The following is a 23,714-nucleotide window of genomic DNA, read 5'->3' as shown; positions in this document are numbered from 1 at the left end:
CTACATACGCTTTTTCCTTGTATGCTGCTTTTTCCTTTCCTTCTTTCTTTCCTTTATTTTTGTAAACACAAGGATCGGCATCCATTTTTTATGGTCCAAGACTTGAGTCTGTAATTCTCACACAAACCTTAATGATAAAAATCCATACAGAAAGCAAATAGAAAAATTTAGCGTCCCTGTCTGCCCCAAAAAAAATAAAAAAGAATGGAAAGATCTTCATCTTTAAAAGCAAACCTTACACCTGTCTGCAAATGATGCTCGGATCATCAACCAAGAAATCCAGAGCAACTTCTTCCACAGTGGATTCCTCACCGACGGCTGGTGCCAACTATTCTCACTTCAGTTTCTGTTTGTACATGCTTGCCACGTTTTTGTTTAGGAGGACTACAGATGTTTGTTTAAAAAAAGTAAAGCTCTCTGTGTTTTCACATGTTGTCGGAGTGTGTAGGGGAGGTGGGGTGAGGAGGATCAAGGCAGGAACACAAAGGAATGGGGTTAAATGTTTAAATTCAGAGAACATGTTAAGTTGATGAGCTTTTGCTCACTGTATAATTTTATAGGGAAAAAATGGGGCCGTCTGTTAAGTCTTCATTGGACTTTATTTACGCCTTTTTCTTTGTCTCTTGAAGAAGTTGACTCATTGTTGCTATGGGCTGCTTTTTTTTTTCTTCCGTTTTCTTATGACTGATGTGAGTGGCCTTGCCCCCACTCTTTCTATTAATCAGTTCAAAAGTAATAAATGTGGTATATTCAGCAGAGTTGTGTGCATTCCTTATGTTCGACTTGAAAGTGGCTTCTTTATTCAGCTTGTTTTTACATGGTATTAATGTGTTTTTTTCTGCTCAGTTATAATCAGCCTGCAGATGATGGAGGTTCTACTTTAACCCTGCTTTGCCTCTCCTACTGCTCCACTTTTCTGTGTCACCTTGTCCTCCACACTCCCCAATTCTTATTTCTGCTCAGCCAGACATTCATAATAAACCATTAATTGCAGCCATGCATTGCTCGGTGTCATTGTCAGTTTAGAAAAAAAGGAAACCTTGAGAACTACTGGCTTTTATTTGTGGCATAATAAAGATGCTCCACAAAGTTATGTTGGGTTTTGCTTTTCATTGGCTATTTGTACTTGCACTTATTCTCCTTTAAACCAGTAAAGTTTAAACTGATGTTTTCACAAGGTTTGAATTCTACCTCTGCATTGGTGCATGTCGGTTATTGGGCTAAGTGTGTGTCAAACTAGAATTGATCTAAATGGAATGCAGTTCTTGCAGACACCTTTGTTCTTTAGGCATTCAAGTCAATTGTCTGCTGTGAAACTGTCCGGGTTTAGCCGTCAACTTCTCATAATTGTGTTTAGAATAATGCATCTTCTACCTGCTTAAGGTAAATTGAAAATATATCCTAGAACTACGTATTTCGGATCGTTTCAGTTATTTTCTTTTTGGCATGAAATGTGGTGACTCAGCTTGATTAAAAACCTTACATACACTCACTCATTGGTGGAAAATGACATTTTGTAAAATATGACACGTACAAGATTCCGTAATTACCATAAATATTTGATTAATCCACATTCCGCCATTTTCTGTCTTGGAAATTATTTCTGTAATAGTCGAAGTGGACACAAGAGGGCGACACAGGATCGTTTACCGTGTCACGTTCTTCAGCCGGGTTCAGTTCATCGCTCTTCCTTCCTGGTCACGAGGCCTTGTGTTACAAGGTAAGCAATACTGTCTATAAAATGTACAGGTGTGGAAATTTATCACGTCATCTGATGAGAAATTGAGAAAAGCTTTACAATCTGCAAGAAATGAACTGAATTAGGCTTTTCAAGAATATTTTTGGTCACGCTTGCGCAACGTTGGTGTGTAAATGAACAGCAGCCTGTATTGCAGCTTTCATTTCGGATTTTCTACATTTCTGAATACGTTTCTTCAAGGCTAGAGGTGTCTAAGCGGTTTATGTACGTCTTAAAAATAGAGATTTTAAAGTGACGTGGGTATTAAGTGCCATAATAATCACCGTAATGTATAATTTGATATCCTCCAACATATTGCATTTGGAAAAACAAATTCAAAAGGGCATATACTGTGCACTTTGACCCATTTTTCGCATTTAAACAAGCAAAAATCTAATATTTGTACCGGTGTAGACCTGTTAGTAAAAAATAAATTGGCTGACTATTTGATATTCTTGCAGTCAGACTAATTGTCAGCAGTAGATTAAAGTAAGGCTTAACATAAACAATGGGTTTTTAGCCACCTCCAAGCCAACAGCAGGAACTCAGTGTTTCAGCAATTATGCATTTTTCCAGGAAATTTGCTCCATATTTGTGAACCATAACATGGAATGCTGCTTCTCCTGGTTTGGTTCTGATTCTGGGAATGCAGAGTGGACTTGAACCAGAAGACTTGATTGGTCTGGAAGCTTGATAGAAAAACAACTGCTCTTTAAAGTATTGTGGTGCTAAGCCATTCAGTGATTTATAAACTAACAAAAGTATCTTAAAATATATTTCCCCATCAGCTTTTGGGCCTGATCAGTAGTTTTTAGCTGCAGTAGCTAACTCTACATTGTTCATGTTTGCATCCAAAGATAACTTCAGTTTTGTTTGTGCTGAGCTGGAGAAAGTTATGGCACATCCATGCTCTGACTTGTTTCCAGCCTCTATTCAGTGCTGGAATGGGTTCATAGTCACCTGGTGACATTATGATAAAGAGTTATGAATCACCTGCGTATCTATGGGAGCTAATCTCATAATTGCTTTACATAACGTGAGCTAGCGGAAGCATGTATGCTAAACGAGAGGCGTCTGAGGATGGAACCTTGGGGTACCCCACACGTGACTATCTCTGATGATTGAATAAGATCAGAGGAATGACAGGACAGTTGTTGGTAGGAGGAAAAACAGAATAACAATAATAGTTATTTTCTCCTAAGTGTGTTTTTTAGTTGACTTGTATACTAGGCATGTTGTGTTAAAGTTGGAAAAAAAAAAGTTTTTTGGTTGTAGAATTTATTTATGCTACAGAAATTTGACCTTTGTAACAAGGTCGTGCACATTCTGACTTTCGCTGTACGTTCGTTCTGTCAGAGGTTTCACACTGATGGTTTTAGGCTTAATCTGGATGGTTCAGTGTAACAGATGTTATAGGGATGCTCCAATCAGGTTTTTGATGCCGATCACTGATCACTGCCAGTCGCCTGGAATGGTTGCTAATTTTTCGCTTTAGGTATAAATGATACTATGTTATCTGGCAAAATGGAAAAAATTATCTGGCAATAAATTCACCTAATTTAGACATAATAGACATATTTTAATATATATCTAAAATCGTTTTCTTTAAGTCACATGCTGCAGCTTCAAGCAGATGTTCGGTGTGAGAGTTCACTGTCTGGTGGAGGTTGAGTGGCTCTCAGTATGTGAAATATTACTACCTATAGCGTGTAGCGGCGGTCCAAAAGAGCAGAACCAGCTCCCAGCTCGAAGACTTTATTTTTTTCTGTTATTTGTTTAGCTTTCTGACCGTGATGCTAATCCGGGTGAGTGTTGGCAGCTGTGCGCTGCTTTGCCTGCTATCTGTCCTTTTTTCCCTGCATTGAGCCTCGATTTAGCCAAACTCCGTCAAGTGCTTGTTCTTTAAATGCCATATTAGAGTCGTTGTGTTGATGCATTTTGACGAGCTTCACCCCTGAGGTAATTTTCCGCCGCAACACGTAAACGTATCTCACTCTCGGATATAGAAATCGTTTTTATTACATTTATCGTGGGGGTGGGAGATATCGACTTAAAATTTTATCACGATATTTTGTAGTACTGCTGTGATAATGATAAACATTACATGCAGACGTATGAAAACGTCATGAAAACGGGTTTGAATCACATTTTCAAATTAATGATATTAATCTACACTCTCATTAAACATACAGTGAAAAGTTTGGGGGGTTTTAACATCATTAAGAAATCAAAATTCTTATTATGGCATGAATGATAAACAATACAATAAATGCCCACCCCTAATTTTTCATTATCACAACAGTACAGCAAAATATCATGACGAAACTTCAAGTCCGTGTCGCCCACTGCTGGGGATGACCCTCAGAAATCAGATTCAACCTTATTAAGGCGAGTTTATCGTGAATGGACGGCATCTAACAAAGTGACAACAGCTGATAAAAGAGCCACGGCTGGTGAGCGGTGAGTGTGTCGGGAGGGAGCTCCATGGCACGTGTCGTCTGTGTGTTGTGGTGGGGGGGAGGGTGTGTGTGTGCGAGGCAAGCGTGCCGCCCTCAAGGGGTTCTCCTGTGACCCTTATCTGCGTGTCTCTGGGGACGCCTTTCAGCCCCTCCTGGGATGCAAATGAGCAGCCATAAAGCAGGGCGCATTGAGATGCCCCATACGGAGAGGGCGGCGGGGAAGAAAGAGAAAGTGGTGCTGGAGGTGGAGGAGGAAGAGGAGGAGGAGGAGGAGGAGCTCTGGAACATCCCACAGAGTGCATATTACGCTGAGAGCATGCCGGAGATGAAGCAGCAAACTAACAGACATGATGGGAGAGTTTGTGATGGTGTGTGAGGTGGCATCCTCAACCCACGTTTTATTTTCTTTAAATGGGTCAAATCCATAAAATAAAAATTTTAATTATCATACAGCTACGATTGAAGATAAAATTATTTATATATATTTTAAACCCTGATGAGATCGATCCAAAGAAAACATTCTCGACTCATGAGATCCTTTTGTGAGCGACGTATTACACGGTTTGGGTTCATTTTGCACTGCAAGGTCATGGTTCTGCTTTATTTTCCCCTCATTATCATAAGGCATCCATCTCTTTCTTCCATTAGTGACGCTTCGCCATGTCGCCAACCCGACCTCTATTTACGTGACTAAATTAGATTGCCTGTCTTCTCCTGCATTTTACTGGGAAAAAAATAATCTCCAAATCAAAATGAGAAAATTAATCCTCTAAATATCATAATGTAGTTTGTATTAAAAGATAGATCGCACAATCTTTTTCTGAGAATATTATTATACCAATGCATTTTAAATGCGTATTGTCAGTTGGAAGTTTCAGAATCATCTATTTTACGCTATTTATGTTCATTTTATTTTAGTATTAATTGAATATGGCGGCCTCATGGCCTCTTACATATATGTAAGAAAGAAAAAAAAAGATGTCATGTTGGGAGATGATTTTTCTGGGCGGTGGGGGAGGGGCTGTCTGTACATGGTCACCTGCTCTCCAGCACCAGGGGTTCTGCAGTGTTTGATGTGTTCGGCATCCCCCTCCGCATGTCTCCTAATTGTATTGAGCATTGTGACGATGCATAATGTGCAGACAGGCAGAGGGACCTGAAAACAGTTGATGACCTCTGTCTCAACATATGTGGCACACTCACCCGCTGCACACTTTAATTGTGAGGAGATGAATGCGTGCGAATAGAAATGCGTAGATGTAGACCTGCTCTAAAGCTGTGGTATCTATCTTATTTTTTTTTAAATAAGACACAGCTTTTGCTCTTAAATAAATTTGTTAGTGAAGTTTTTAGCTGCTGTTGTGTGTGATCTGAAAAAAATCTGAATTATATGTCAACTTATTGTAAATAATGAATTTGTACAACAACAAAAAAATCTTATTTTTGTCTGCATATTCTGCCTCCATCATCTGGGATGTAGGTCAGCTCACATCTTTGTTGCCTGCAGCGATTTGCAGCTTGAATCATTTGATGTAAGGCTGTGATTTTCTTTTATTTAATACAATAATTTCTGCTCATTATTAAAATTACTTGAGGCTTTCTTATTTTTGATTTTTTTTTTTGTACTTTAACAAGAAATACTACAGATAGAAATTCAGTCCATAAAACGACGACTTTATTGAAATGTTTCAAAGAAGGAAAAAACACAAGTGTGATGCTGCTGAAAGTCAGAAATCCAAACGGATCATTTCAAATGCAGGTAAGCGTGTTGCAGCTGAAATCGAAGCTAAAGTTATAAACCAACATGCAGGAGGATGACTTTGAGTTTTTTACAAGACAAATACACAGCAGGAGTTTGATTTATTGCTTTCCATAAGTAATATCATGGCAGTATTTTTCTTTTTTGTCTTTTTTTTTACCTCATAAGGAAGTGTGTTCTCAGAGAAAACACACAGACCTTTGAAGTGTCCCACTGTCACCACATGGCAGATCCCCCCAGTGTGATCCCTCTGTCCACTTGGCTGCAGGAGTAACACTGCAATGCTGCCTATGGCTCTGTTTGCTGGGACAATATGGAAACCAGTATGTTAACCGCCCAGTGCCCAGTGGTTGTGGGTCTGTGTCCTAAAATATACATTTGCTCCTCTTCGATCTGTGCGTGCAGTCTGGTTAATCTGGATTGTGAAGCGCGTTAATCTGTGCAGCCCTGTCCTGTCGCCTACACGCTGCAGGTGAGGGTCGACTGTGGCTTCTCTCTTGGCATTCACCGCGTGCCTTAATTGTATTGAAATTAAATCAAGGTCCACTGTGAACACAAAGAGCTCAAACCCAAACTTCCAAGCATTCGCAGCTAACGCTTCCATGTTCCTCTAATCTGTCATGTACCGCACGTTGAAGTTCGCTCCTTCTTTTGCTGCATTTTTTCGCCTCTTTCCTGTTGCAAAAGTGCAAAGAAATTTCTGCCTCCGCTCAGCTGTACTTTCTCATTTCCTTTTCCTCACCTGTGATCTGTCCTCCCTGTAGGCTCAGATGCGGCTCTGCGGGTCTTTCACACGTCAGAGTGCCAGCCATGTTAATCCCACACAAATGTGCAGTCTGATTTAAAAAAAATAATGTTTTCTGTGCAGATAGTACAGAAAAAGACACAAACACACACTGCAAACGGTGGCTCGCACTGAACGGCACACATACATGCACGCATGCAAATGTGGATGTGCAGCAACAAAATTTGAGGGGGGGAGAGGAAAAAAAAGTGTTGTCATCAAAGCAGGGTTCACAGCCTTCAGATGCTGTTTGGGTAAACGGAACAGAGAGACCAGAGAGACCAGAGCGGCAGAGCGAGCGAAGCTACCTTTGTTGCACCATAAAGAGAGCAGCTGCCCGGCTACCTGATCGCTACCATTCCTGCAGAACATCTTCCCCCTGAGAGCAAAACAAAGGAAGGACGCTCGTTTTTTCACGAGGACACACCAACGACGCTCCGCAACGTCCTGATGTGAGCAAAGCGCCGGACTCTACGCGTCGCCTGATCTCTGGAGCTCGGTACGGCTTAACCAGACCAAACCGATCTTCATCCCAGTTGGTAAAGCTGTGTCGCTATCTCCCTCTCGCCCTCCCTCCTGCTCTCCATCTCTTTACTGTTCTCTCTCGCTCTGTACACTCTGCGCATGTATCTGTACAGACCAGAGAGCAAGACCTAAATATCAACACACACACACACGCACAAATCGATTTGCAAGCAGTAAAGTGTGATGGAAAGAAGGAAAAAATTCAGAATTGAAGCTTTTTATCATACAAATCACTCCAGGAAATCACTTTTTTTTTAAAAACTCTTCATCACTGCAATCAGTCTCTTTTTCCGTTTTACCCTACACAATGCTACCACAAACAGAATCTTTCTTTTCTCTGATCGAATACGTCCTTCCTCTCTAAGGCTGAAGCGAAAAACAGCAGAGAAGATGGAGAGTGTGTCCTCCTTTGGGTCCTCGCTCCCGGTCTTGTTGTTGTTTGTTGCCGCTGTAGTTGTTGTGGCTGCGCCGCTCCATCTCCATCCTGTCTGGGTTCTTCTGCGTTGGGAAGACACAAGGGGTGGCGGGATAGCAAACAGGGGGGGACTGAAGGGACGGGATGCAGGCAGGTGTCACGCATGCAGTCAAGGGGGAAAGGAGGAGAAGGTAGCAGGACGAAAAAAAAAAAAACACGGACTCAGCTAAATTCTAGCCGTTCATCGGCTTTAGGAAAAATCCATTTGGATCTGCTCAAGACAAAACCAGAAACAATGGGGAAAAAAAGCCCACGATGTAGAATATACATATATAAGCCAGGTAGGTATATATGTATGAGGATCCCAGGGAGAAGGAGGAGAACAGGGAAATAAGGGACGGATGGACGAGGAGGACAGGCGACTGGCTCACACGCAGACACAGTGCGCTGAGGAGAAGGCACGGCTTCAATTTATGCTTTCTGGTCGACACCACCCCCCATCTCACATACATCCATACACACACACACAAACACACATCTATCGAATGTCCCGCCCCTATCTGCCCCTGTCCCTATCCTGTCCCGTACTGGATGCATGGCCCAGCTGATCAGTGCACAGGGATTAGCCAACAGGGCCAGCTGGCAGGGATTACACAGGCAAAGTGGGGGGAGGTTTGCACTGGGCGGCGGGGCGGGGGGGGGAGCTGAGGGGGGAGAGGGTAGATCTAATACTGGGGGATGAGAGGAGTGGGGGGGCTGGGGTAGTTCTCTTGTCTTGTCCTACACACACACACACCTGCATATAAACACATATTAGTGCACTCACACACTTGAAGCAGATGAACGGTTTGGAGCGACCGCAGCAGAACAGAAATGAGCTGCAGGAGTGACGTCTGTAAGCTACGCATCGCATCCTCTCTTCCTGCTGCAAGCAACAACAATGCACCAAGCTGGTGAATGGATGTTAATGTGGAGGAGGCCGCGGGTCGGCGGGGTGGGGGGGCTGACGGCAGAGGGAGGGAACCCCATGAGAGAGTGGAGCAGGGCTGACAATGCGAGGCTTTGACCCTTGACTCCTTCCCCGCTCCATCATCCGCAGCCATCAGCTGATTCTGGTAAATGGGCAGCGGCAGCAGCCCCCCCCCTCCCCTCGCTCTCCCTGTCAAACACACACGTGCACACCGACACGAGCCCCGCTAACGCTGCTGAATCTAGCAGGGATGACCTTAGCTCTTTTTTTTTTATTTTCCAGCTCCCGCTCCCTCCAGCGCACCACTGCTCTTTTCCGTCTCATGTCTCACTTCAGCACTTAGCTCATCCCGGTATTCCTGCTGCTATCACCATTCCCGTTCCTTAAAAAGTGTCCACAGCTGTCGTATCCACACAGAAACAGGAGCATATTTTCATCTGGTCGTCGTTGAATGAGATTTTCTTTGTCAGTGTTTTTGTAAGGCTCTGAACTTCTTCCACATTACAGATGTATTTTGTCTCCACTGGTGTGCAGAAGTACACAAATACTTTGGTTGAAATCAATAGGTCACACATTAAAAGACTTTCAAGAGTAAAGCTGTTGCTGTTTTTTTTGTTGTTTTTTTTTTTACAATAAACAATGTAACGTTTTGTTATGGCTGCTGATCTGATTTATTCATACATCAGCGCCACTGCTTCCTTTATTCAGTGTAGGTATTATTATTATTATCCTTCATTAAGATACAGTTAGAAAAAAAGCGGAAAGAAAAGTTAAACTTATTTTATTTCAGCCTCTGCAAAAGAATGCAGACAAATCTTTAAAAATGTTCCTTAAACACATCAGATGTGCACAATTTATGAAACGTAGACACCGTCCATAATCTGTCACTAACTCCTCACAGTTACAGATTTGAAGCAGTAAATCAGACATCTTTTGTTTATCCGTGTGCAAACTGGGCTTCCGTCTGAGCTTTTTGTAAATACGTGTGTCAAATATATGCACAAAAATTTTAAATGCACGTACAGAGCCGAGGAGCGGGCTCCTCAAAGTGCCTTTCTGTAGATTTAACGTGACATTTTATGTGGCCTGGAAGGCTAACATGTAGATGCAGACATGCTGATGGGAGACATACATGATGTTAGGTTGGATGTTTTCCGCCTGAAATGCTCAGACACCTTGGAGCAGAGCTCCAGTGTGAAACACCAGAGAGATCCTGTTTTTGTTTGTGAAGACAAGATTTTTTTTTTTTTTATATATACATATTTTTCTGTTAAAGATCATTCTTTAATTTTCCCTTTAATTGCATGCTATGGTGTATAAGCATAAATGGTGCTTTTTCACAAAAAGTTTAACCTTGTCCACATCAAAAACATGGCAGAACAAATATTTCTTACAGCGTTTTTTACGTCTTCGCACTTCGTCCTTAATTTTTAAAGACGAGAGTAGCAAACGGGCGTGCAACCACTGCTAGCTGGCAGCTGCGAAGATCAGAAAGACTCGAAAAAAGATTTTTTTTTTTTTTTTATCAGACAGAGAAACACGGGGAAAAAAGAGTCAAGCGATTATATAAAGAGACAAGCCAGAAGAGACAGACAGACAGGCAGAAACAGACAGACAGGCAGGCAGGCAGGCAGGGACAAATAGGCAGTGCTCGTCTCCCACTTTGGTAATCTGATGGGGAGATTAGCAAGCAGGCAGCATTTGGGTCGGATTATCGGGTCATTAGAAAAGACTGGTGCTCCAGAGCCTCTCTCATGTGTTAATGTGGCTTTACAGGTCCTGAGCGCAGTCTGTGCAGAGGATGTACATGACATCGTCTCTAAACATGCAAAGAGGGCCGCATCAGCCAACACTCCTCAGACCTGGTGTGTGTAACTGTATATCTGTGACATTATTCAAATGATTATTTTTTGTCATATCTTGCCTACAATCCTCATATTTATCTAATAAAATGTTTTATATTAGTCGTCTCTAAATATCAGATTTCACTCATGCATAGAAATGTAGCATTTTTAAATAGCCTCTAAATTTGCACTTGTAATTTATTTTCATATTGCATTTGAATATTTTTTTTCTAGACAGTTTTGTTTATTTTTGATTAAAAAAATATTTACAGTTTTTAGATAAATTACAAGTGCAAGATTATTCCTAAATAAAAAGTGGAGTTTATCAGAAAAAATACATGGGATTGAAATGTTTTTTATTGTTGTCATACATATGTGATGCTTAGTGATATACTTGTAATTTATACAGAGTTTTTAAAATATATTTAGAAATCAGTTTGTTATATATTGGTCAGGATTATTGGGCTGCTCATTGATAGCTGATCAATGCTGCTGCCGTTCTCTGTGTCAGTTGTGCTGAAGCGCAGTATCGTTGCAACGCTGCGAAATTGGTCTCAGTTTCACAAGAACAGACAATGACGCCTCTGATAAGTAAGCATGCTTTATTTGTTGTGTGTGTGTGTGTGTGTGTGAGACTTCATGCCGAGCTTATTGTTCCAGCTTCACACCAGCCCAAACACAGATCTAATGAGCGTTAAGTGTTTGTAACTTTTCTTCCTGGATCGATCACTTTCTCCGTTAAAATCTGATCTCTGGTCCCGAAAACCTTCGCTGCTGCTGCTGCCTCTGCATACACCCTGTCCCAGTTCCCCACCCCCCATCCCCTTTTTGTCAAATAAATTGCTATGTGACCTACTTCCCATTTTGCACCATTTCGCTCGCATTCAGATATTATTGTTTGAACATGAGTGATTTGCTTTGGGGCATACGGTATCAAAGAGGGCACAATGTGCGGTATACAAAATAAGGCATGCTTTACTGTAAGTGGTTATAAATTAAATATAAAAATGTCAACTTCAGCGTGGACGGCGTTTTTGTTCCGAGTTTCATCTGTGGGTTGTTGCAGTGCTGCGGCCTCTTTTACCACTTTTTGTTTTTGAATTTTCTTGTGTGAATTGTAATTAAAATACATGGATCACATATTTTCTGATTAGCACGTTTAGTAATTCTCAGAGCAGAGAGGAAGTGTTTGTGACGGCCATGGTCAGAAAACAAGGTAAATCAATTTTGCAGCCTAGCTAAGCAGAAAGCACACTGGTAATTTTTAATAATAAGCATTGCTAATTTATTGAGGCACATTGCATTTATAACCCAGTTAGATCTGCACCAGTTGGCATCCAGTGTCTTGCCTTGACTTGTGGTGCATTTTTTTAAAAACCCTCACTTATGCGAGGATCCGGCATCCAAAATACAGTCAAGGAGTGCCGCAATAACTTGATATTATTTTTGCATTCTTATTTTAGGTTTTGTTTGTTTTTTGGGGGGAAATTTTATTTCTACCTGCATGTTTAATTTTAATTCTCAACTAAAAAAAGTCAAATATTTCTATGTGTACAGCTGCGAGTCGCTGTGTGTGTCTGTGTGTGTGAGATGAAGGTTTCTTCCTGCAGGATCCCAGTGATGGAGCGATGGCACCAGAGACCTCACTGACCCTGATTTATTGGGATCAGAATCCACATGACAGCAATTAATTTACGTCCATTAACCACATTGCTTGCTCTCTCCTTCTTGCTCTCTGAGGACGTTTTTTTGCGCAACCAGTTCGAACGCTTTTCGCTTCTCCTCTTTGACTTTTTTTTCTCCCACCCGTCAGCGGGTGAGCTTGCTTTTCGTCAGTCACTCCTACAGGTTCACCTCTACATGTAATGACTGTTATGTAGCTGCATTTTTGTTCTTTTCACAGGAAGGCAACAGAATGAGGAATTTAGGATTTGAGATATTTTAAAGGGTGTATCCACACTTTAATTAAAATTTAAAAAACATACATGGTGAAAAATGTGAATAACTTAAACACAGCTAAGCAAATTGACTAGAACTACACAAGGAATTGGATATTAACATTATAAGCTGTGCATCTTCTGATCATGCCACGACATTCTGCATTCTGTTTTATCATGAAAGCATCATTTCATTCAGGTTCTTATGCTCAAGGGCCTTTTTATTTTTCCCTTTACATTTAAGTTTCCTTATTCATCCTCACTGGCCTACATCTGCCGCCACTTCCGCTGGAACTTTAATTCTTCTTTTCTACCAGTATCCGTCAGCCAAATTTTTTTTTTTTTTTTTTTTGGCCTTTCAACTCAAGATGGGAGACTTTGCTTAAGGGGGAATTTGCCATTTACTTCCACAGACAAAGAAAAAAGAAAAGAAAAAGAAGGGAGCATTAGCACTTTGGCTCTTTATTTGTCTCCTTGCTTTGTTCATCTTTGCTTTTTCTTTCTCCACCTATTATAAAAGCCTTCCTCCAACTCAGGCCTTCACATCTTCACTCAGTCCTCCGGCTAGAACAGAAATCACTAAATGCATCGGGTAGCCTTGATCAGTAGCGAAGACGGAGGGATGAATTGTTTAGTTATTCTGTCCCGAACTTAAGTATAAAAAAACTCTTCATGGATGCAGACTTTCTATGTTTCACTTTGTAGAAATGAACAGATTTCTTGTTTTATTTTAGCGCATTTCTGCAGACGCCTAATTTCAGATTTATTCTAACGGAGGAGACGATCAGAAAAAAAAAATCCTTTGCAAGCATCTCATCGCTCGGGGACAGGTTCTCCCAGTGTCTGCTGGAGGATTGGCTGAGGACGTGGTGCAGGAGGAAAAGTTGCAGTTGGCAGCACGCAGAAAGACACTGCAAAGGGAGTGGGGGTTTGCAATAAAGGATTTTAAACCAAAGCCTCTTTGGTAAAGCAGAGGAAGGGAGGTAGGGTGGAAAGAATGGGCCTGTGGGGGGAGGTGGATGGATACAGGATGACACAAGGTCCAGATTAACCCTAATCTCAGGTCTGCTGGTTTAGGTAAGGCCGGGGGACTGGAGGAGGCTGTGCCATGATGCCAGGTGGTCATGAGGAGGTTAAAGCTGGGAGAGGATGTGGAATCAGAGGGGGTGTTGCTAGGGGAGAAGAAGAAGAAGAAGAAGAAGAGCAGCAAATAGACTAAGGTTTTCAATACTTTTTGCTTTGAGCGAGCTTTTTTGCAGATTGAACTAAATTTAAAAAAAACAATAACAGACAGAAACCAGAATGAGAGAAGCTGCTGTGGTCTGGGTTTGGAGTGGGGGGAGGTTATTCGGATACCAGCCCAGCGGGGGGCTGCGACAGAGGCGGCAGGGTGATTGGGTGGTTCGTGCATGGTGACAGTGGCACATGCCCCGGTGCATGGGATTAGAGGGACAGTCGGTAATCTGCTGTTTAGGCTGTATGTAGGGCAAGAGTAGCTTAGCCCAGCCGCTCTTAGCAAGGCTGGAGCGAGATGGAGAGGAAGTGGACCGGCATTATGGAGCAGCACTCATCTCACTCAAATCGCCCATCATGTCGTTTTTTTGTTTTTTCTGCTTTTATCCACCTGCTCTCTGTCTGGCTGCTTGTTTCACATACAGCAAAGTGTAAAAGTCTTCACACCCCCTGAACATTTTCACATTTTGTCACATCATAACCAAAAACCCATAAAAATAAATTTGGCTTTTTATGTGATAGGCCCACATAAAGGTAACAAGGGAAATGATGGATGGGTTCACATTTTTTAGAAATGCATATTTGAGCCCCTTTAAAATCCACATCAAACCTAGTTAGAAAACACAGTCCACTGATGTGTAGCGTACAGAATAAATCAAGCTGTTCTGAAAAGGCCTCGGAGGTTTGTGACAGAAACATCATGAAGACCAAGGAACACAGCAGGCAGGTTTAAAGCAAAGTTAGGATATAAAATAATAACCAAAGCTCCAGTAAACTTCATTAAAAACAGTTCTATTTATGAGCTTATAAACTCTGCAGCATTAAAATAGCACGCCACATTTCATCAGTAATATACCTCCTATGACGTTCAGGACGCTGCAGCCTCTTCAACCAGTACTTTTTCCCAGCTGTTGTTTTCTTAGTGTTCTGCTTTAACATGAGTTTACATGGTTAAGAAAGCTGCTACTGTGTTCTCACAAAGTAACACCTAAAATGTAGTTTTAAACTAAAGTTCTACAGCTTTTTATTTCTCTTTCTCACTGTTTATTACATGCTGTTTTTATTTTAATTATGTAAAGCACTTTGAAATGCCTTGCTGCTGAAATGTGATATACTAATAAAATTTGATTGATTGATTGATTTTATCATTTATTTGCAACAGCAGTGATGAGCATTCCAAAAAGGTCATGATCGAATCACCCAAATATATCTGATGACTAAATGCTTCATGGCATTCTAAATGTTTACAAAATCTTACTGTGGAAAAATATATCTGCTACAAAAACAATAGCTAAAAATGCTAACATTAGCTTCTGCTCTGTTGTAATATGACCTGTTGATGATTCAACTTGTATCATATTGAAGTACGGTTCCAGTTAATTTTGTGACAACAGAACTGACACAAAAACTGGTTCTGCCTCATACATGTAAGCTTGAAAGTCTTACATTTGAATGATTTTTAGTTGCTCTGTCCCCACCATTATCTCTCTCTCTCTCTCTCTCTCTCTTTCTCTCTCTCTCTACACACGTTTATCTGTCCAGGGATATCGTAGCAGATCACATGACACAGATATAGCAGCCATTCTGTCTCACTTTGAACGTTACTGATCTGAATGTCTTACTTCATGTTTTTGGCCGTCTTTAAAAAATTTATTGGAGCGTAAGAACATAAGAACAATATACCCCTTCCTAAAGAAGTTCCAATAACTAGCTCTTCATTAGGAGCCTAATCTATTTATACGGTGCATGTGTTTTTGTTTTATTTCATTATGTTGAGAAGTCTACAGTTTCCATGGAGAGTACTTTTATTGCTAAACTGCAGACCTTGATGATCCTTGTGGTGTTAAGTTTTGAGAGCACTCCAAATTTGAGTTAAAGTGTAAATATTGACAATAATTCAAGAGTCACTTCATAAGTCGAATTAATTATTTGAACTGCTGACATAACAAATGCAAAACTAAGTTTAAAACGTTATGCTACATGAAAGTGAAAAACTAATTGGAAGTCTGTCCTCAGAAGCATAGGAAAGCCAAGTATGCACTGCATAGACTCAGGTAGTGTCAAATGAGAGGAATGCACACACAAGTATGAGAGCATGCAGTGTGTAATCACTTTCAAACACAAGAGGTTGTGACAGCTTTCTTCTGTAGAGTGGAAACATTTCAGAAGTGACAGTAATACACTTCACTTAAGTTCAAAGTTGTGTTATATTTAAGAATATTTCAGAGGCAGTAATAATGTTACTGTGTTTTTTTGTTATTTTTGCTTCATTTTAGTCTTACATTGATCAAACAGTTAATCAGTGGAGCAACGGGACAAGCTCTGGGAAACATTTATATTACAAAGGCTTTTCAATTATCCAACAAAAAGTCCCATTTCTGACTCCTCTAGTTTCAAATTATTCACATGTCTGAGGGCCAGTTTGACGGTTCAGAGGTCAGAGCAGTGAGCTAACAGGACAGAAGGAAAATGGTTTGAATCACAGTAGTTATTCAAACCCCACTCACATGCAGTGGTAGGTGGTTTTCCCCCCGATCCGTCAAGTTCCTGCAGTCCAAAATTAAGCACTAGGATATTCTAAGTGATCAATTGTGTTTCTGAGTTGGTTTGGTGGGTTGGGTGCGTCTTTCTGGACTATATTTGTCCACTTCTCTTCTTTAAAATAGACGCCTTGATAGATTTTCGGTGTTAAACCGATTTAGATTGCAGGCAGGCCGTTGAAGAAGTCAACCAAAAGAAACCCATTTCCTGAAGATGAATAAAACTGCAAAGAAATTTAAAGCAATGTCTATCAGAGCTCTGCTAAATCCATCAACTGTAAATCTACCAAGGCATGGATGTCCACCTAAGCAGACAGACCAGACAGGAGAGCACTAATCAGAGAAAAAGACATGAGGTTGCAATGGTACCTTACCAGTCTTTACTGGAGGAGCTGCAGAAATCCACCTCCTTCCAAGTAATTGCTGTGTCCCATACATAGCTTTATCACAACTAGACAACTTATGTTCCTCCAGAGCTGTGGGTCCCTGCAGCTCCTTTTCTGACTCAGTCTTTCAGTTTGAGAGGACAGTCATGTCTTTGTAGGTCTGCATTTGGTCCATCCCATCTCTATCATATACATGTGCAAAAAATGAGGTACAGTTTTCATTAAGCCAGAAAATCTCAGGGCTCATGCTTTCTTAAATTACTATTTATATTGAGTAAACTTGTCTTTGTTCAAATTCTAAATTTATTCAGATTTTATGAGCACAATAAAAAAAATTCTCCCCTTGACGTTCATATAAATCAACTTAACATGTCACCATTTGCTGCATCATGATTTTCACTTTGTTACATTGTGTTGAGTCTCTAAAGTGAGAGAAAAATGAGATTCTGCTATAGCCGAATGACCTATGCAGAGAATATATTTGCTGCAAATTCTTGGAAATGCACCACTGTCCAAACCACCCTCACCTTTCCAAGTCATTCAAACTGGCCTCCATCTCTTCCCATTCTGCAATAAGCCGACTGATTTATGGCAAGTGAACTCAAGCACAGGCAGGCATATGAATGAAAATTTGTCAAGTTTGCTTTTCCCACTCTGGTCTGTGAATACTGCCAGAGAACCACATTGAAGCAGCAGCTTCAGCAGAGCAATCAAAGCCTTTGTTTTTTTCTCACCAGCCCACAATCCCACCTGCTTTAGCGAGACGAAAAGAGTCCTTTAAAAACACAGAGGCGGCATGATTTATTATTCTAATTAGTCTAAGTGAGACTTTTAAAAAGCCACAATTACACTAAACAAGCAAAGCAGTTTCCAGGTTGACGACCTCTTCTTCTGGTCAGTTCTGGTAAGAAGCTTGCATCCACTCTTTAACTGCAGGAATGTTAATTTCAACTTTTAATGACTTCCTTTAACTTTTCTTTTTGGAGGCTGGATGGATATTCAAACTCCAATTTCAGTGATGATTTTAAGCAAAAATTGTGTTCACAAGTCTGAATTTACTGTTGATTTTCATAAATCCACAGGATCAAAATTCTGCATTGTAAAAGCAAAAGTGGGCCAGGTCAAAACTTTGCCATTGTATGCATTTTAAGTTCTGGATGTAACTTATTTACTCACCTGAAACAACATCAAATTGAATTTAAACATCACTGGTACTGGAGAAAAATCATCTTAAGTTCAAATTAAGCTGTCTGTAGCATTAGCTTTGGATGAATGTTCCATCCAAACACCCAACTGGTCCACGTTCACAACATCAAACTCTAGATTTGCTCTAGAAATAGTAAAATAAAAATGTAGGTAGTCTCCTTTCTTTCTAAATTTGTGACAGCCAAACAAACCCACAGCATGATGCTACCTCCACCATGTGACAACTGATACTGTGTTCTAAGTTTTGAAAGTCTTCTCTTGACTCCTATAAACTTATTTCTTGACATTTTGGCTAAACAAGTCAATCTTTGTCCCTTTTTGATCATAAAACCTTTCTCCAGAAACATTTTGGTTTGTCCATGTGTGCAACTGCAAGTTTCATTCAAACTTGATTACATCTGAGGGTGAGAGTTTGGAGAAGATGTTTGAAATTTGGATACAGATGGTGATCCAATAGGTCCAAACCTGATGAAAACTTATTGAGTACTCTTAAAAGAAGGGTCCGTCTTAGGAGATCAACCAGTTTAATGGAGCCAAAACAAGTTGAAATCCAGAATGATGCCAGAAATTTGTTAGAAATTTGCTAGAAAAAATGTCTGGATTTTCTTTTCTTGCTTGAAGGTATTAAAAAAAACATTCACTGTGTGAATGTTAATATTTGAGTCTATATTTATCATTTTGACACATTATGTATGGGAAAAAATATGTTAAACTTAGACCTGTCCACCAATTTCTTGTTTTTCATATTTATTATAGTTTTTCACTTTAAAAAACATTCCACCCTGGAAAAGTAAAAGTTCAAATAAATCATTAAAAGCCCCACGTTAATGAAATTGATACCAGTGACTGTATTTTGAGACATGTAAAGAGTCTGTCTAAGCAGTGCTTTATGTCTCCATGAAGTGAATTTAAACAAGCATGTCAGCTTACAGTGCATACGGCAGGTATGTGACCTGGCTAACCAAGTGTCTCCCATCAAACCCGGGGCTTAACAAGGAGTGATACCCTGGTAAAGTCTGCCGCAGTGTTTAATTCCAGGTCATTTCATAATCTCTTTGATAATCGCATCTGCACATCTCTCCGCATTCACTGTCTGACAATCAAACAGCTGCAAGCTGGCATGCTCGCTAAATCTTCCGCTACAACACACCAGCTATACAGTCAAATATATGCATGCAACCACTCCATGCATGCATGTCTGCACAAGTGCTTGTAAGAAAGCGTGTACGTACGCTCATGTGCACAAAAGCGCTCAAGCACACACATATCCACTCCTTCTACATTCATTTGATCACAGAAATTCCTTCAAATTAAAGTAGATCCTTCTAAAATCACAACTCTGCAGAGGTTACAGAAATGATATTGATTGATTTTTAAGTGGGAAGCGTGTTTTTAGAAGCAGAGAAGAATGGGGAGAAAAAGAACACACTGTGTCTACTGTATTTATGTAGTGTCTTCACATCCCTTTGGTCCTCTGTACCTCATCCCTTCTCCTCTTCCCACACCGCCTCTCCAAACTCACAGTTACACCCCAATCATCCGGCATCAACAGGCATGTGAACCTAGCACTTGGTTCATCTCTCCTTCTACCTTCCGCTCTTACTCTGCCTGCTCTGTTTTCATCTGTGTGCTTCCACTCTCCTAGCTTTCGGGTAATTACCTGGCATTTGCATTGCAAAGTCCCTCTGTTCAGCATTCAGCTCCTCCACAGGTGACTGAGCTTCATTTCTCTGGCAGATAAGAGAGGGGAGAAAGGAAGACAGGGAGGAGGGAAGGGTTGTAGAGGAGGCTGTGATGTTATTTTGGCTTGCAGAATATGGGAACAATGCCCTGAGTACTTCTTTTTTGTTGTTCTCATTGACTGAATCAGAGAACAAGGAATGATACTTTATGCTCCCACTGACAAACAATTATCATCATTACCGTCCCATCGCTAGGTCTTCCTGAAGTTCAAGTTGAAAGCAGTGGAGAACTGTACCTTTAAAAGACTTTGATAGAAAATGTCATTCTTTGATATTCAGTTTTATTTACCCACTTATATATTTTTTTTATGTGAAAACATAGTGAGATAAGTTTGATTCACAATACCAAAGTACTTGGCTAAATCAATAACGAAGCTGTAGAAGTTGCACAGATGATTCACTGCGGCGGCCCCTGAAGGGAAACACTGAAGAATTAATTAATGAATTTGGTTTTAGATTACTTAGAAAAAGTATTTAAAATACTTGAGTTTTCTTCAAGAATCATAGTTATATATTATCATAAATGAAAGTCTTCCGGTAGAGCCAAGATGGTTTCCAGTATCCATATTAATTCATATTTAGTGTTTAAACTATTAAAACAGGCATTTATAAGTGTTTTAAAGGGGCTCTCAAGTATTCACAGAGCTATTGATGGACAGTTCTGGTCCCTAAGTGCCCTGCATAATATATTTAATAATCCAATGGTGTCTTCACAGGTCCGCCTAAAAAAATCAATCAGACAGCTGCTGCTGATCCAGAACGCTGCTGTTTGTGTTCTCACTAAAACCAGGAAGTGAGAGCACATCAACCCAGTTTAAAGTCCTTCCACCCTGAGAGAGTAGACTTTAGTTAGTTAGTTTATAAATTACTGAACGGCTCAGCACAAAAACATATTAAAGATCTGCTCTGGGAAGATCAACCTTCCAGACCTCTCAGGTTTTCTGGATCTGGTCTGCTTCGCCTCCCCAGAACCAGAATCAAACGCAACATTCAGCTTTATGTGCCACAATAAACTTCCCAAAAACTGTGAAACAGCTGAAACACTGAGTCTTTTTAAATGGAGACTAAAAACCCCCCTGCTTAGAGTTGCTTTTGAACAATAATAAATGAAACATTGATCAACATATTTGATGTGTTGATGATTTTAACAAATTCACTTCACAAAATCTAATGTGTGTTATTGTCTTTCACAATTGTTGACTGTATCGTGTGTTTATTGATCAGTTTTTAATGTTTTCACAGTGTAAAGCACTTTGAAGGCCATGCTGCTGAAATGTGCTTTATAAATAAACTTGACTGATTGATAGTATACAAAGTAGATAAACCACTTTCATTAGCTACTGAAGTGATTGATATCAAGCTTTCTGTTGAACACATTTCATTTGGAAATGTTTCCTCTCAGTAATTTTATATTTTAACTGTTATGTATTTGTGTTTATTTTTTACTCTTTGAAACACCAGAATTTGCATACTTTTATAATTTTGTGTGCCAAATTTTTTTTAAAATATTATATTAATTATAAACAAATACATATTTACTTTTTTTTGTTTCTTTGATGGCTGCTTCACTGTTTTGTTGAGTAAAACTGTAAGTAGTGCTACTCTGACTTGAGGACAGTTTTTGGTTTACTCTCACCACTTCTGCTGGTGTCTAATGAAAACATCCAGTTACCAAAACTTGCACAGACCATTAAAACTGGTACTTCATACATCCATACTTTAACCTGCTCCACCAGAAGCACCTCCCACAAAACGGCAGCAGATAATTGGTGAGTGCTCATTTGCATGCTGAATGTGGTGGATATTTATTTAAATTTAATTTCGTTCCCGCACTCGGTGCTCTGCAGGCTTTTGTGCCAAAGTCATATTAACCCCTTGACTAGTTAATATGCATCGCACGACGTGGCCCACGTGCCATGAATATTCATCCTGATGGCGTTTTTTTTTTTTTTTCCCCCTTTCCGGTGTCGCTCCCTCCCGTCCTCGCCGTTTAACGTAAGTCCGTGATGGGGGCCGTTATGAAACCTTCCCGGAAGGCTCCGCCGTGCTCGGCCTGGTTTCCACAGACACTCAGAAAGTGCGCAGGGCTGCTGCTGGTGTACGTGTCGCTGCTCGCCGCTGACAGAATGACCGATAAGACCGAGCTGCCGAGCAGAGAGCGGGCTCTGAAGGGAAGGGAGGAGAGGATGGTCGTAGCAGGTAAATTTCAGAGTAACGTAAGTTTATAAAAGTTTAAACGAATCGTGGAGTCGGATTTTTTTTCTGGAGCCACGTCTGCTGAAACTAATAAAGCTTTGTTATATAATGAAAAAAAAAAAAAGACCCACACACACATTGACTGTAGAAGAACTGAGGTTCAAAATAATGCAAGGAAACAACTTCATCTATATTTTTTCTTCCAGAATTTTATAATATTTTTATGTATACCTAAATCACAATGGAAAGCTCTGCTGATTAATTTGCAGCAACAGATGGGCATGACATCATGAACTGATAGCACTTTAATCACCAACTAACTGGATACAAACAAGATTCTCTAAATATAAACTCCTAAATAGAACACACAGATCAGGCATAACATTATGACCGTCTGCTGCACTAGTGTGCTACGCAAACCTACAGGTAAAATAGGTTTGTTTTAAAGGCAAAATCAACTCTTCAAAACCCTGGCTTTGTGGCAGAGTGAAGTATCCTGCTGAAAGGAGCTACACCCATCCATGCAGGGTCCTATCCAGACTGTACAGGTTTCCAGTCCATCACAGAGAAACAGTAAAAGCACATGTGGAAGGGTAAGGTAAATTTCGAGTGGCATACTGGGAGGAAGTCAAGCCATCCTCCCAAAAGATGTCCAGCTGCCACATGTTTCCCAGGTAAACAATTCATGCACGCCCAACAATCTACTTCATGTAAAAGAACCAAGCCACCTTCCCCCATTGCTTCATGGTCAAAGGTTTTAAGATGATTTGATCCAAGTGTCTAGTCATCACAATTTGGTCCTTGTGAAACTTATGCACATTTCTAATGACGTACTAAACGTTCAGGACAATTATCACTTCTAGTATTTCACCCACTAGCAGATGGCATGTAGAGATGATCATACCAGTGGTCATAATGTTATGCCTGAATGGTGGTGTATATTGCTTGTCAGGGGAAGCTAGAAATGCAGTTTTCTTATTTTAAAAAAGCAGTGAAATGTCAGTTTTAATGGGTTAGCCCAGCCTGATATAGTTAGTGACTCTGCGGTTGAAAACATAAAAAACCTCAACATTTCTAAAACCTCCCATCAAAACAAGATATCCAAAGGTGGAAGCAACAGAAAATAACATTTCCTAAAATGTATTAGACAACAGTTCCTCCAAACAATCGAGGTCAGACTCCTGATGACACAGAAAAAGATTTAGTTGCACTCAGTACGAACAGATTCAGCCAAATTTCAGGGTTATTTTTTTCCATAAAGGTTAAAGAAACATCCAGAGTAATGATCCAAATGAATCGGTTAAAGACAAATCATAACCGAGGATCACTCATTTTAAGTTCAGTGAATATTGTTAGTTTTCTGGTTAAAATTGCTGTTTTTAATGTTTTATTATTAAAAAATTACCTGTGTTCATGAATTAAAAAGACATGTATTCTGGAAACAAAACGTGAACTGAAACCACGTTGATTTGGTCAGCCTGCAGCCTCTGCTGATGAACTTGTGATGTAAAACAAACAGCATATTTCAGTTCAAAGGTCTTAAAATCAAATGCTTCACTGAGCAACTCTAACAGTATATAAGTATCAGAGCTCTTCAACGATAAACCCAGCATTGTAGTTAAATAACCAGGATGTGATTACATATAAACAGTTTAAACTCTGGTACACTCACTGCTACCTGTCTGTGTAGATATAAAACAGTTTGGATGCAAACAATCACAAATAAGACTTTTAGTTTTGTGCAGGTGAGTTTAAAACAAACTGGTGCATGATTGTGACGTGAAAATAGTATGTGGTTTTAACATGTTTTACAGATGAAAGTCTTAAGAAGCGTGTCATTCATCAGTATTCTGGGCTCTTTATGCTGATAAGCCTAAATTAAATTAAATTAAATCCAGTTCACATATGGGTCATTTAATCAGGTTGTCAAAAAGTTTGGTTGTGACCTGACCAAATGTGGAAAGATATGCAGAGTGAAAC

General features: G+C 40.1%; 1 long non-coding RNA gene across 1 annotated transcript; it reads left to right on the top strand.

Annotated features, from left to right (window-relative positions):
* The first annotated feature begins 45 nt into the window (after window positions 1-45).
* LOC106947192 (uncharacterized) lies at window positions 46-21,714 on the top strand. Its single transcript, XR_001424938.1, has 2 exons — window positions 46-1,720; window positions 21,539-21,714. It is a non-coding gene; the product is annotated as an uncharacterized LOC106947192 (long non-coding RNA).
* The last annotated feature ends 2,000 nt before the right edge of the window (window positions 21,715-23,714 follow it).

This window comes from Poecilia latipinna, unplaced genomic scaffold, assembly GCF_001443285.1.
Source record: "Poecilia latipinna isolate Pla-1442-1.1 unplaced genomic scaffold, P_latipinna-1.0 Scaffold228, whole genome shotgun sequence".
In the NCBI taxonomy this organism is placed as follows: domain Eukaryota; kingdom Metazoa; phylum Chordata; class Actinopteri; order Cyprinodontiformes; family Poeciliidae; genus Poecilia; species Poecilia latipinna.
Note: the sequence above shows the minus strand (reverse complement) of the source record. Positions and strands in the feature narration are given on the sequence as shown.